The sequence below is a fragment of the Arvicanthis niloticus genome, chromosome 22, assembly GCF_011762505.2.
Source record: "Arvicanthis niloticus isolate mArvNil1 chromosome 22, mArvNil1.pat.X, whole genome shotgun sequence".
Classification (NCBI taxonomy): domain Eukaryota; kingdom Metazoa; phylum Chordata; class Mammalia; order Rodentia; family Muridae; genus Arvicanthis; species Arvicanthis niloticus.
The window spans coordinates 23,575,691-23,588,904 of NC_133429.1; the positions used below are offsets into that span (position 1 = coordinate 23,575,691).

Genomic DNA, 13,214 nt, shown 5'->3' on the forward strand with positions numbered 1-13,214 from the left:
TTTTTCTCCCAGAAGCCTATGGGGCTGTGACTGTGGCTTTGTGCCCACTTCCCCTTCTCCATGTTGAGATTTTGCCTGGCTTGAGCTTAAATTCATCGGCTCAGCTGCCCTTTTCCGTCTAGTAAACACTGTTTTCTCTACCTTGGATCTTATGATCTTCCCTAATAATTTCATTTAACTATACTTTAAAACACCAAGAGAGTAGTTTTTATAAATAAATAATAATAACTCTTTTAAACTACCTGAGATATCAAACCATGTTTTAAATATTTTCAAGTGAGCCGTTCTGATGATGATCCTGTAATTCTCTAGGGCATGTCTTTCTTCTAGAGCAACCTTTTAGGAATAATAACCCATTTTTAGTGTTTCTAGTTTAGGTCTGCTGCTTTTCTTTGCAGAAAAAAACTTCAGTTTCTGATACACTGAAACTTTTGTCATCATCAGCAACCTTAGAACAGGGAAATCTGGAAAGGCCATTATTGTTATTGACCTTTACTCTTTCCCTTGGAACCTTTGACATTCTAATATGTTAATCCTTGGAAGACTTTGAAGTTGGTGGCGTCATTACTGTCTTGGCTCTTTTGGAGTTTTCTCCTATATTGCTTATTCTGCACAGGCCAGTGTTTTGCAAATGGCACTCTAAGCTTTTAATCTTCCTATAGTGATTTATATACGTGCTACCAATGTTAATGAACCAGTAACAATCAAGTATGCATCTTTAGTCCAGACCTAATTACCTAATTCTAAAATATCAGTTGATTTCCTATTGTAAACTGAAATCCTTTTAAGCTTGTCAAACTTGACATTTCCAACTATATGATGTATGTGTACATATGTACGAATCCATAGGTGGTTATGTACACACATCTTCATTTCAATTAAATAAAATTGCTAGAGTTTTGGGCCTTTTAATATAATAATTTTATTGATTATCTGGGAATTTCCCCTAATGCACAAAACCACCGAACCATCAAGGATAGACATTACCTCAGGGTAAAAGTTTGAAAAAAGATGTTCCAAGCCAATGGACCTAAGAAGTAGGCTGGTTTAGCAGTTTTAATATTTATAAAAATAGATATCAAATGAAAATTTGTCAAAAGCAATGGGGAAGGATACTGCATCCTTATCAAAGGAAAAGTCTGGTAAGATGACATTTCAACTCTTAATAACTATGCCCAGAAACAAGGGAACCAAAGTTTCTATAAGAAACAGTTCTATAGTTAAATCACATATTGATGTTCACACACTGATAGTGGGAGACTTCAAAGTCCCTCTCTGTCCATTGGTGAATGGACAGGTCATCCAGACAAAAACTAAACAGAGAAATACTGGAGCTAACAGACATTATAAACCAAATGGAACTAACAGATATTTACAGACCATTCCACCTAAACAAAAAGAATACACTTTCTCAGCTCCCCACAGGAATTTTAACCGAATACTCTATCACAAAGAAAAGTTCCAAGAAATACAAGAAAATTGAAATAATTCCCTGTATACTATTAGTCCGCCATAGATTAAGGCCGGCTACCAACAAAAACAACAAAAAGCTTACAAACTCGGAGAAAGTGAATAACTATCTACCAAATGAAAAGTGAGCCAAGACATAAATGAAGAAGGAAATTAAAGACATTCTAAAATTCAGTGAAATAGAGTACACAACATAATCACACTTATGGGACACAATAAAAGCAACACTAAGAACAAAGTTCATAGCAATAAGTGCTTACATAAAAAAGGGGGGAAGGGAGATCCCATTCTAAAAACCTAAAGGCAAACCTAAAAGCTCTAGAACAAAACGAAATAATAACAACCAAGAGTAGCAGATAGCAAGGAGTAATCAAACTGAAATCAATAAAATAGAAACAAAGAGACCAATACAAAGAATCAATGAAACAAAGAGACAGTTCATCGAGAAATTTAACAAGATAAACAAAATCTTTGTCCAAGCTAACCAAAAGACAAAGGGAAAATATTCAAATTAACATGATCAGCAAGAAAATAAGGGCATAACAAAAGACCCGGTGGGAATCCAGAGAATCACAGGACTTACTTTAAAACCCGTATTCCAGCAAATTGGACAACCTAAAAGAATAACTTGTTTTCAATATGTACCACCTACCAAAGTCAATCAACATCAATAGATACCTATAACCCCTTGTGAAGTAGAGTCAAACTTTAAATGTCTTCTAACCAAAATAGTGCAGGGAAAGATAGCTTTAGAGCAGAATTTGACCAGACTTTCAAAGAAAAGTTAAAGCCAATACGCCACATTATTCAGCAAAATAGAAAAAGAAGAAACATGGCCCAATTCATTTTATGAGGTCACAGTTACCCTAATACTCAAACCACATAAAGACTCAACAAAGAAAGAGAAATACAGACCAATATTCCTTATGGGCATAGATGCAAATATACTCAATAAAATACTTGTAAACTTAATCCACGTACACATCGAAAACTTCCATCATGATCGAATAAGTCTCATACCAGAGATGCAAGGAAGATTCACCTACCATAAGAATCCCTGCTCAAACATATTCATGTAGGCTTTATTAATAATAGCTAGAAACTGGAAACAACCTACATGTCAGACAACAGAAGACTGAATAAAGAAAATGTAGTACATTCACACAATGGAGTATTCCTCAGCTGGTTAAAAAAAATGATATTATACAATTTACAGGCAAATGGATGGTACCAAAAAATAATCACCCTGACCCCAAAAGGCAAATATGGTATATATTCACTCATAAGTGGCTTTTAGTTTTTAAGTAAACAATAACAAAGCTACGATCTGTAGATGCAGAGACGTTAAGTAAAGAGGAGGGGGTCTGTTCAGGAACATGTGGATCTCCCTGGGACGGGGAAATAGACTAGGTAATGTGGGTGAACTGTGGGTAGGTGGAAATGGGAGAGGGAGAGAATAAATGTATGTCAGGGGTGGGATGGAGGGGGAGAGTTCTGGGACAAATGGCTGGAATTTGGGTGGTTTAAGGGTTAGTATGGAATCCTAGTACAGTGGAAAATTCCTGGAATCTATTAAAGTAATCCTAATGAAGACTCCTACTGATAGAAGATATGGTGTCTAAACTGGCAGTCTCGTATAGAGCCAGGCAAGGTTTCCAGTGAAGGGACTAAATTGTATTTAATTGAGTTGTTGGCCAAGGGGGGTCCCAAGTAAATACCCTAATAACTGGGGCTCATGCTAAGAAAAAATGTTGCTCTCACAATCTAACTTTGGGGCTCCATAAACATGGTAAAGGCAAGCTGGTGACTACATTGAGGCTTCACCCTTGTGTCCTATTCTGTTTAGAAGATTCTTTTCATGCTACGAAAAAAGAGACGTGGACAGCAACCCAGCTACAAAATCTTTGACCTATATTTTGTCCTGCCTACAAAATATGCCAGGACAATGACATAGAACTTGTGGAAGTAGCCAACCAATGTCTGATTTTAATTAAGGTCTACTCAACAAGAAAAAAAAAAAAAAAAACACCCATACTCAACACTGCTTCGGTAAACAAAAACCAGAGATTCGGTTGCTCAAAGACCTAGGGTAAAACGAAACACAACTGAGAAGTGGAAATTTCTGGTTTCATTGGAGACTCAGCTGTGTCATGTGATTTTTTTTTTTTTTGGACGCTGTCTTATGAGAGGGTATTTTGCTGAAGCAGACATGTGAGAAGATGTTTTGCTGAAGCAGACAATTGAGAGGATGCATGATGTTTGGAAAGAGTATATGTAGAACCCCACAGGCAGTGAGATGATGTTCTTGCATTGCCTTGCCTTCCAACACTTCACTGATTTTCACTTCTTGTGACTTTGTGAAGAGAAACACATCAAATAACTTTTTGTGGCATTCCAGTTACTTCCTGCTACTTCAGTAGTTTTGTGCCTATTTAGTGGAGCCTCGCAGTTTCTGCTGGACTGAGCCTCTACTACTGATTCATGTTTGGTGTTTGCTATTGGACTGGACTATTGATGTCCTGACAATGAATATTGAAATCACCCTAAAGAACCACTTCTAAACCAGTCCAAAACCTCCTTGTCCTATTAACCATCTTTTCCCCCTGCCTTTGCTTGATAGGCTAAAAAAGAAGTTGAAGAGTTTAAGAACCATGATTAAAGTAGGTTTTGAAAAATCTGAGTCTACACAACTGGTCTAAAAAAATCAATAAAATGAATGTTAATGATGATCGCCTATACTCATAGATCAGTGCCGTATTCAGTCATCATCAGAGAGGCTTCCTCTGACTACAGATGGGAATCAGATGCAGAGATCCACAGCCACACGTTATGAAGACCTCCACTGAGGGTCTCCATCAAATCCTTCCTCTCAGAGCTCAGGAAATTCTACAGAAGATGAAGCGGAATAATTGTAAAGTCAGAGGGGATGCAGGACAACAGGAGAACAAGTCCCTCTGAATCAACTAAGCAAGGTAGAGATGAACTCACAGATATTGAAGCAGAAGTCACAGGGCCTTCAAGGGCCTACCTCAGGTCCTCTGTGTATATATTGTAGCTATTATCTTAGTATTTCAATGGGTCCCTTAACTCTGAAAATGAATGGTTCTCTGACTTTTGTACCTGTTCTTGGGACTCCGTTTCTCCTGCTGGGTCCAACTTCAATATGAAAGTTTTTGCTTCATTTCATTATATTTTATCTTCTCACATTTGGTTGTTATCTACTAAAAGCCTGCTCTTTTCTAATGAGAGAAAGAAGGGGAGAAATCTTGGGGAAAAGGGAGGAGGGAAGGAAATAGGAGAAATAGAGGGAGGGGAAACTATGACTAGGGTATATTTCATGAGAAAAGAATCTATTGCAAAATATTATGAACTTGTCAGTATTTAAAAAGCATTCATTCTATAGAATATGTAATTCTATAGAATATATAATTCTATAGAATATATAATTCGATAAAAGCTGCTGCAGCTGAGTAGCAAAAAGATAGGAGTGTGTACAGCACCAGAATCAAGGCCATTGTGAAATAAATAAAGGGAGAAGTCAAGGGTTCGGAATTGCAGCCTACCAAATGAAGATTTGGATGTTTTAAGGGTGTCGAGGTCATGAGAGACAGAGAGAAACAAAAGCTGTTATTCATGCTGAGTTGTTCAAGATTAGTTCAGAAAAGGGGCATCCGTGGAGAAAACTGTGAAATAAAATACAATCTATGCTGTAAACGACATTGTACCAATGTTATTGTCTTCATTTTGAGAGATGTCTCATGATCCTATCTGGTGTTGGCATTAGGTGAAGCTGGATAAAGGGTATCCGAGAATTTACTAACTTGTAATTTGGAATCTTTGTCATTTAAAAATATTTCACAATAAAAGTGGAAAAAACACATGGGCCCCAAGCGTTGCTTGCCTGGATTACTGTAATAGCCTTTTTGTTGGCCAATCCATCTTCATTTAGCCTTCTCCCCACAATCCATTCTTTAGTAGAAGATCCCTCCAAAATATGAGTGTGCTCATTAGCTTAATGCCATGCAATTCCTTTTGACGGCTTTCAAATGCAGGTCAAATTCATTAATCTATCATTTCATGGGGGCTAAATTTCTTTCAAATGCCGGGATCATTCCTCAGCACCCATTTTACTGCAATCTTAAGGAATCACTTATCTGGGGTTTCCCAGACACTTTAAGCTGATTCATAGTGCTGTATTACCACACTGTTTCTTTTCATTAAAATGCCCCCTTTTTCCAGTTTCAACTTTCTCTTCAAGTTAAATCCTACTTAATTTTTGAAATACTGTACAAACATGATCACTTCTTGATACATCCCCTCATAGCATTCCTAAGATTTTTTTCTGATCTCAGTATTCAATGTGTTTATCATCCAAATTTTTACTAAGACATGTTCGTGCTGTGCTGTACACATTTATTTATTTGTCTGTCCCTTTTCTTAAAGTCAGGGACTATGACTTCATTTTTACTCAGCTTGATAAGTTTTACACATTGAAGGTTATCCTTTCTTATACAGTTTGGTGTTCGAACAACTGCATACAATAATGTAGCCAATACCCACATGAAGTTATAGAATTGTACTCTCTTTACTACAGAGTCCCTTTGTGGCTTTGTAAGACAACGTAAGTCTCCTCTCCACATATTTCTATTTAGTTCTTCTGATATCGGCCTTTTCAAAGCATCATTTTACTGTTACCATATAAAGATACCCAGTGAATATAGATTCTTTTGCAGAGTATAATAGATATGACATCTATTCACATTGTTGATCATTTCAATAGTTTTTATGAATGAATATTTCATTGCATTGGTATATAATAATTGTTTAATTCATAATCAATGAAAGAACATTTGAACTGTTTGCCATTTTTAGCAATTACAAATATTTACATACATCTGTGAATATTTACATATTGGTTATTGTGCAAATCTAACTTTTCACTTCTCTTGCGTAAATAGTCAGCAGAATTTATGAGTTATATAGAAAACATGTCTTTCTCTACAGACTATAGAAGCTATTTGCCAAAGTTTGCTTGCATCCTTTTGCATTCTGCCTAGGAATACATTATTCTTCATTTTCATCCCTATTTGATTGCCAGCCTTTTAAATGTCATTTTTAAATGATTAATAATATTGACCATCTTTTTATGTGCTTATTTGAGTATTTCTTTTATATGTATATATCTTTTTAGTAAAGAATCAATCAAACCACTAGCCATTTTGTAAAGCAACACCTGTCTATACTCCATGTAATTATGGGTTTCTATTTTGGCCTTCTAATAAAGACCTTTTCAAAAGATATTTGAAAGAGTTTGAAGCCATGATTCACAAAGAATTATGCAATCTTGTAGAGGCTGACAACAACTGGCATCATCTGGTGGGTGGGATGTTGTTATAGGAACCTGGCTGGAACAATATTAAGAATGGTTAAACTTCTAGAGACTTTAGCAGGTGGGTAGTTGATCATAGGGTTTTCTGAAATTTAAATAGATGGTCAGGCCTTCAGATGTGATAATGAAAGCTGGAACTGAATTACCTAAAGATTGATGTGGATCTCTTTATTGTGTAGTCCGTGACCACAAAAGCCACAGATAAAGGTGTAACAGGGTACTTTTAAAGCAGAACCCTTTAATCACTGAAGAATGCTTATGGTAAGCCAGTAGTGACACCAAAGGGACATGCTTACTAAGTATACTTTAAATCATGATTAGAAAAAGACATCTCAATAATGATTTCTCAGGCAGAGAATGCAATCACTAAAATACAGAGTTCTTGCACATTAAGGCCAGACTAGTCCCATAAAAAGTTTGTTTTTTCTTTTTTTTTTTTTAAATTTTGATTACTTGTTCTTGAAGGAGTATGAATCTTAAAACATAATTTTGAGGGTATAAGGAAATTGAAAACTTAATGAAATAATCAGTTTTGCCTTACCTTACCAAGCTTAACACATTCTGAGAAGCACCGAGTTTCTTGCCCATTTCTTCTGCATTCCCAGGTGTCAGGGTTCTGAATAGTTTAGCTCAGCTGATCTTCCCTCCAAAACAGTCCCCAAGTCTCCAACGAGTCATGATTTCTTGTTTCTTTAAAGTACTGCACATTCGTGTTCATATTATTTATATAAAAAAATTAGTTAAGTTTTCAGCGCAGTGAAAAATCAAACTGGTGTTTTGGGCTTGCAATCATAAGGAAGCCTGGCTTGACATATGTTTTGCTCTTCTCTTGACACAGCGTGTGTAACTTTTATTGATATACCATGTGTAACTTTTAGTGAGCTAGCAAGTGACAGAGCACTACAGACATGTACATATTTATCAAGAAAGGATAAAGGAAGGCAGGCATCCACCATAAATACTCACCTCAAAGAAGCTGTATTTTTATCTTAGTGGCTAATACTTTTACATATCTGCTTTGTCCTTTCCTGTTCCTGTTGAGTCATAATTAGTCTTTAAAAGCTGGCAAGCTTCCCACTGTCAGAGTCTACACATTAAATTATAATCTAGAACATTTTCTTTACCAAGCCTGTAAGATTTATTTCAGGTTTCTAAACCATTGGCATTTTTTTCTCAGTTAATCTTGCGCTAGTAATGCTGTTGAAATTAGGGGAGAGATAAAACAGGACAGACTGCCACATCTCCATTTTAAATATACACAGATTGCAAATTACTGTCATTTCTACTTTTCCACCACTGTCTGTATTTTCAAATTAATGAAGTCATTTCAATATTTCTGATTTTTTTTCTTCTAAGATTCAAGGTCTTTGGCTTGGAGTTGCAACATTTCTGATGTTCTATATTCCCACTCCGACTCTGCAAACTGAATTTCTTATTTATTTATCATCAACTGGGTAGTATCTGAAACAAACTTTCAGCACCATGTGGGATGCAGAGTATGCCTGCTTATATATATATATATATATATATATATATATATATATATATATGTGTGTGTGTGTGTATATACATATATGTGTATATATGTGTGTGTATATATACACATATATATGTATATGTGTATATATATACATATATGTACACGCATATATATATATATATATATATATATATATATATATATATATATATATATATATATATTTACTTGTCTTCTCCATTAGGGAACCTCACAGAAATACTAAACTGGAAAAAGCAGATGTATTATTTTATCTCCTACTGCTGTAAAGCATTGCTTCTAGAACAGAAGGTTCTTTTTTCCCCCTGTATTCAATTAACCATCAAAATCTTTTCAAGTTATACTTAATGAGCCAACAATAAGATATATATTACATAGGTTTTAGATGATCAATACGTAACAACTCATTTTTCTCCTTCAATGTAAAGGTAAATGGGGTATCAAGAAAGAAGATGGATGGGATTGGTGCTGAGCTCTTAAAGCAGTGTGAAAGAGGAATATCCTGGTAGCCCACACTTCTTATACTTCCCATTTATGTCATAGGAAAGTTTTCATATACATAAATTTTATATTAAGTCATTAGCCTATGCTGCCTACTTCCTCCTGGTCTAATGAAACGCAAATATTCCAAAACTTTAGTGATCATGGGTGATTGATATAAAACTTGAGCCAATGACTTCAATTGTGAAACCTGATATCTTTTCGTTGCAGACAAAACAATTGGGCTCAGATAGGAGATCAGTAGTTCATATTAGAGAAGTCCATTCTGTGATGGAGGAGAAACTGAAAATATGGCATCTTTCTTCTAACCAGAAATAGAAGAAAAACAGTGAGTGGGGAGCTGTTTGAGGTGCTAGTGAAGAGGATTTTAGGAAGAAAACAGTTCATCAGAATACAGTTGTTGCCTTCACACCTTTAACTCTCAAGGGGAATTATTTGAAATCACCATCCACCTAGCTAAACCTTAGTCCTCTTAAGACATACAGCCAGATGATCCACCTGAGAGATGTTCTTTGATTAAGATGGCTAGTTTTTTATCACCAAGACTTGCAATTGATAATGTTCTTTGGAATTTACCTCATTTCCATGTAAATATTTGTATTCTTACCCCATCTTGAGATGACTCAACAGCTTGGTGTTTGATCATAAACTGAGGATCTTCATTCCACAAGGTAAAAAGAGACAACAGACTCCAGGAGTTTTCCTCTGATCTCCACATACATACTGTGGCATGCATTGGTGCATGCCTGCACCCCAGCAAGTGTGTCTGTGTGTGTGTGTGTGTGTGTGTGTGTGTGTGTGTGTGTGTATATACTGTGTAGCAATTACCATAGTTTCTAGCTGTCATATACATACAACCTCATGTTTTTACTATTTTTCCCAGTGGTGACAATGTTTATGGGCCACCCGCTTAGTATGTTTCAAGTACACAATTCATCGTAATTACTAACTACAGACACTGTTATAGTTTGATGTCAGCAAATTACTCATTTTATAATTGAGAATTTGTAAGCTTAATAGTACTGGATTTGAATCAAAGGGTATAAAACACGTTAAAATGTTAACCACTGTTATAATCAATTTTCTATTTTGTGTACTTCAGACTTTCCAAATATTCAATATTATAAATACAGTATAATGACAAAGCTAAGTACCGGTGATTAAGTGGCGTCCTCTTTCTATTCATGGTGTTCTTCAGACTGTGGCACTCAGTAAGGGCTGGCAAACAATTAGTAATGCTCAAGCTTGGCACTATTTACAAAGGTTTAAAGCTCATAGTCATTATTTCTTACAAAGCCCCTTGTAGGATAACTGAAAATGCATGGTTTATTTTAAAGTTTCTCTTATTTCCAAGTTATAGATTCAGAATGTCATTAAGGATTTAACTATTATTTTTTTCTGATTGAAATAAAAAGTACAAAACCAGCCAGATACGATGGCACACATCTGTAATCCCAGCACTATGGAGGCCAAGGAAGAGAGACAATGAATAAGAAGACATCAGTGGGAGGGGAGGCCTTTGGTCCTGTGGAGTCTTGATGCTCCAGTGTAGGGGTATGTTACAGGGGTGAGTTGGGAGTGGGTGGGTAGGTGGGGGAGCACCCTCTTAGAAGCAAAGGGGAGAGGAATGGGATGGAGGGTTTGCAGAGAGGAGACCTGGCAGGGGGCAATATCTAAAATGTAAATAAATAAAATAACCCATTTTTAAAAAAAGAAAATATGTTTCTTTCCCCTCACCCTCCCAACAAGAATCCAGCCTGGGCTACATAGCAATTTCAAAGTGAGACTGGACTATTTAATGAGGGGATAAAGGGAAGAAGTGCAGCAAGAAGGGAGAGGAAAAGAGAGGGAGGGAGGGGTAAGAAAATCAGGTAGGAATGCAGGAAGAGAGGAAAAGGAGAAAAATAAATGGAGAAATGGAGGAAAGTAGGATGGCAGGCAGGTAGGCAGCCAGGAAGGAAGGAAGGAAGGAAGGAAGGAAGGAAGGAAGGAAGGAAGGAAGGAAGGAAGGAAGGAAGGTCATATAAGTAAGGTAGTTGGCCTTACATAGCCTTCATCATCATCAGAAGAATAGATCATCTGCTAACTCTTAAGGCAGACATGCCACTCTGATTTTAACACATTCAGATTCATTGTTTTGATTGTTCTTTCAACATCTGTTATTTTACTTTTCTATGTTTATTTCTGAGTTACTCCACCCATCCATCACAAGGAGCTTTCGTTTTGGGTATCTATTCCAGAATAGTTCATATAAAGAGGCACTACAACCAATTTATCTTTCTGGAATATGATTCTTTTTGTTGTTTATATTTGCAAGTATGACTGACCAGTTTTCCCATAAAGCTCAAAAAATCCAATAGTTTTTAAATATCCCTTTGTTTTAAAATATTATCCTTTTGTATTTTTATCTTTTTAAACTTACACCATTCTTTCTCTTTCTATGGATCTTTCTTCCAAATTTATCTTTTTACAATTGTTTAATCTCATGTGTGTTATGTAATATTTTTTCAGAAAGATTTTTTACATTGTCAGTGTCTTTAACTATGTAGTAATAACCAAAAGTTAGGTTGAGCAACAACCTCTTGTAGACAATAGCTAGGCAGACTTAAAATCCATATAAAATCTGGTTTTTCTATGAACATTTGATGTTGATATAAATTTTCACATGTGCCCATGAAAGCCACTTAGCAATAGAATTGCTTTCCTTCATCATTAATGTGGCCATGATAGTAAAAATCCACTCTCTTGCTACAAGCTTTAATCTCAATTCAAAGCTCTTACCTCATTATGACTTTCTTCTGTCTTCTAATTATCAGTATTTATCTGTAAATACACTATTAACAGGAGAAAAGGACTGCTTTTTCCAAGTATAGCTGGCATCTTATACAGACTTCTCCATGTCCTCTGGCTCCTGGAATTTGTATTCTTCTGTGAAACACCTTTTAAGAGTGAGTTGCGTCCACTTTTTTACTTCTAATGAACAAAATAAGGCAGAGGTAATAGGAAGTCATATATATAATCACAAATCATACAGTCTCAAGCTTTTCATCTCTCTGACTTTAAGGAAAGCTGATGGCATGTCATAAGAGGTATCTTGGAAAGGCTGGTGTCAATAAGGACCAACGAGGTCCATCAGCCTATATTAAGAACCCTCCAACTCAACTGAGACCCAGAAACAAAGAAATGCTGCCAACCACTACTGTTGAAATTATAAACTAAACAAATCTGAAACTAAAATACACTGTCAAATATATTTTCTGATATTTCTATGTAGGGAACTGTTTACAGGCATAGTTTTATCAACAGTTTAACATAAATATTTAACATATAAACATTAACATTGTGACAATACAGTATGCTGGTATGTGCTTGAGTTCAGAACATCAATAAAAAAAAAAAAAAAAAAAAAAAACACGAAGGCTATGACCCCACATTCTTCAGCAATGATCATTGAAAACTATCCAGCCCCTACAAACACAAACAACGGGCCAACGATATGTAAGTCTCTCACATGAAATGACCTAAACATATAAATGCATACATCTGTGAGAAATCGGCTCTTTGTGAAGCAGTTCTTGGAAAGGCGAAGCAAAGAAAACGTGGCCATCAGCTAAAGCTAAGGAGAAGGGAAGGGAACTCTAGTATAGAATGTTGGCTATAGCTCAAGGCTGCAAGATTTGTCAGATTGCCATTTTGCGTATCCAAATAAGAATGACTTTTGTCCCTACTTAGACAGGTCATAAGGCCAACAGTAATTAGTTAAGCCGCACTCTGACAGGAGATCAACACTATTCATCTTTACCCTCAGAGACTGTGCTCTGACCATGGAGACAACCCAGTTCAGCCAGACGGCTGGGTTCTCGGTTTCTTCCCTGAACCAGGGTCTCTTACTATGTCTTGCCTCAACACACTTGGCAGGATGGTTAATTAAGGAGATGGAAGGCCATTATAAGTTGGGAAAATTGAGTTTTCTTTGTAGAGATACTAGAATGGAGGAAATCAAGATCATTGGAGCCAGATGTGTAATGTTCATTCTAAGGAGAATTTCTAACAGCTTCTAGTGGCAGAGGACCAGAATAGCTTTGTCAAGGAAGGATGGTAAATCAGTATGTCTTTGCCCTTTGTGTACTCTTTTAGTCTAATCAACACCACTTTCCTTGCTCAGAGTAGTGTGGATTATTGAATAATAATAATGATAATAATAATAACAATGAATATATATATATATATATATCCCAACTATTACTTTGATGAGCTTACATATGACAAAAAATACAGAAATTAAGATGTCAGCAACTACCCCAAAAAGTCATGACATGGCATCTTATGTATATT

The 13,214-nt window shown here is 36.0% G+C and overlaps 1 long non-coding RNA gene across 8 annotated transcripts in view; it reads right to left on the bottom strand.

Moving 5' to 3' along the window:
- LOC143436134 (uncharacterized) overlaps positions 1-13,214 on the bottom strand; it is a 76,457-nt gene that overhangs the window by 39,952 nt on the left and 23,291 nt on the right. For 7 of the 8 annotated variants that reach the window (XR_013106345.1, XR_013106339.1, XR_013106340.1 and 4 more), the window contains exons 3-4: positions 11,661-11,852; positions 7,401-7,559 (exon numbers count right to left, since the gene is read on the bottom strand). This is a non-coding gene — a long non-coding RNA (uncharacterized LOC143436134). The remainder of the gene's footprint in view (positions 1-7,400; positions 7,560-11,660; positions 11,853-13,214) is intronic. The other variant, XR_013106342.1, reaches the window with a different exon arrangement.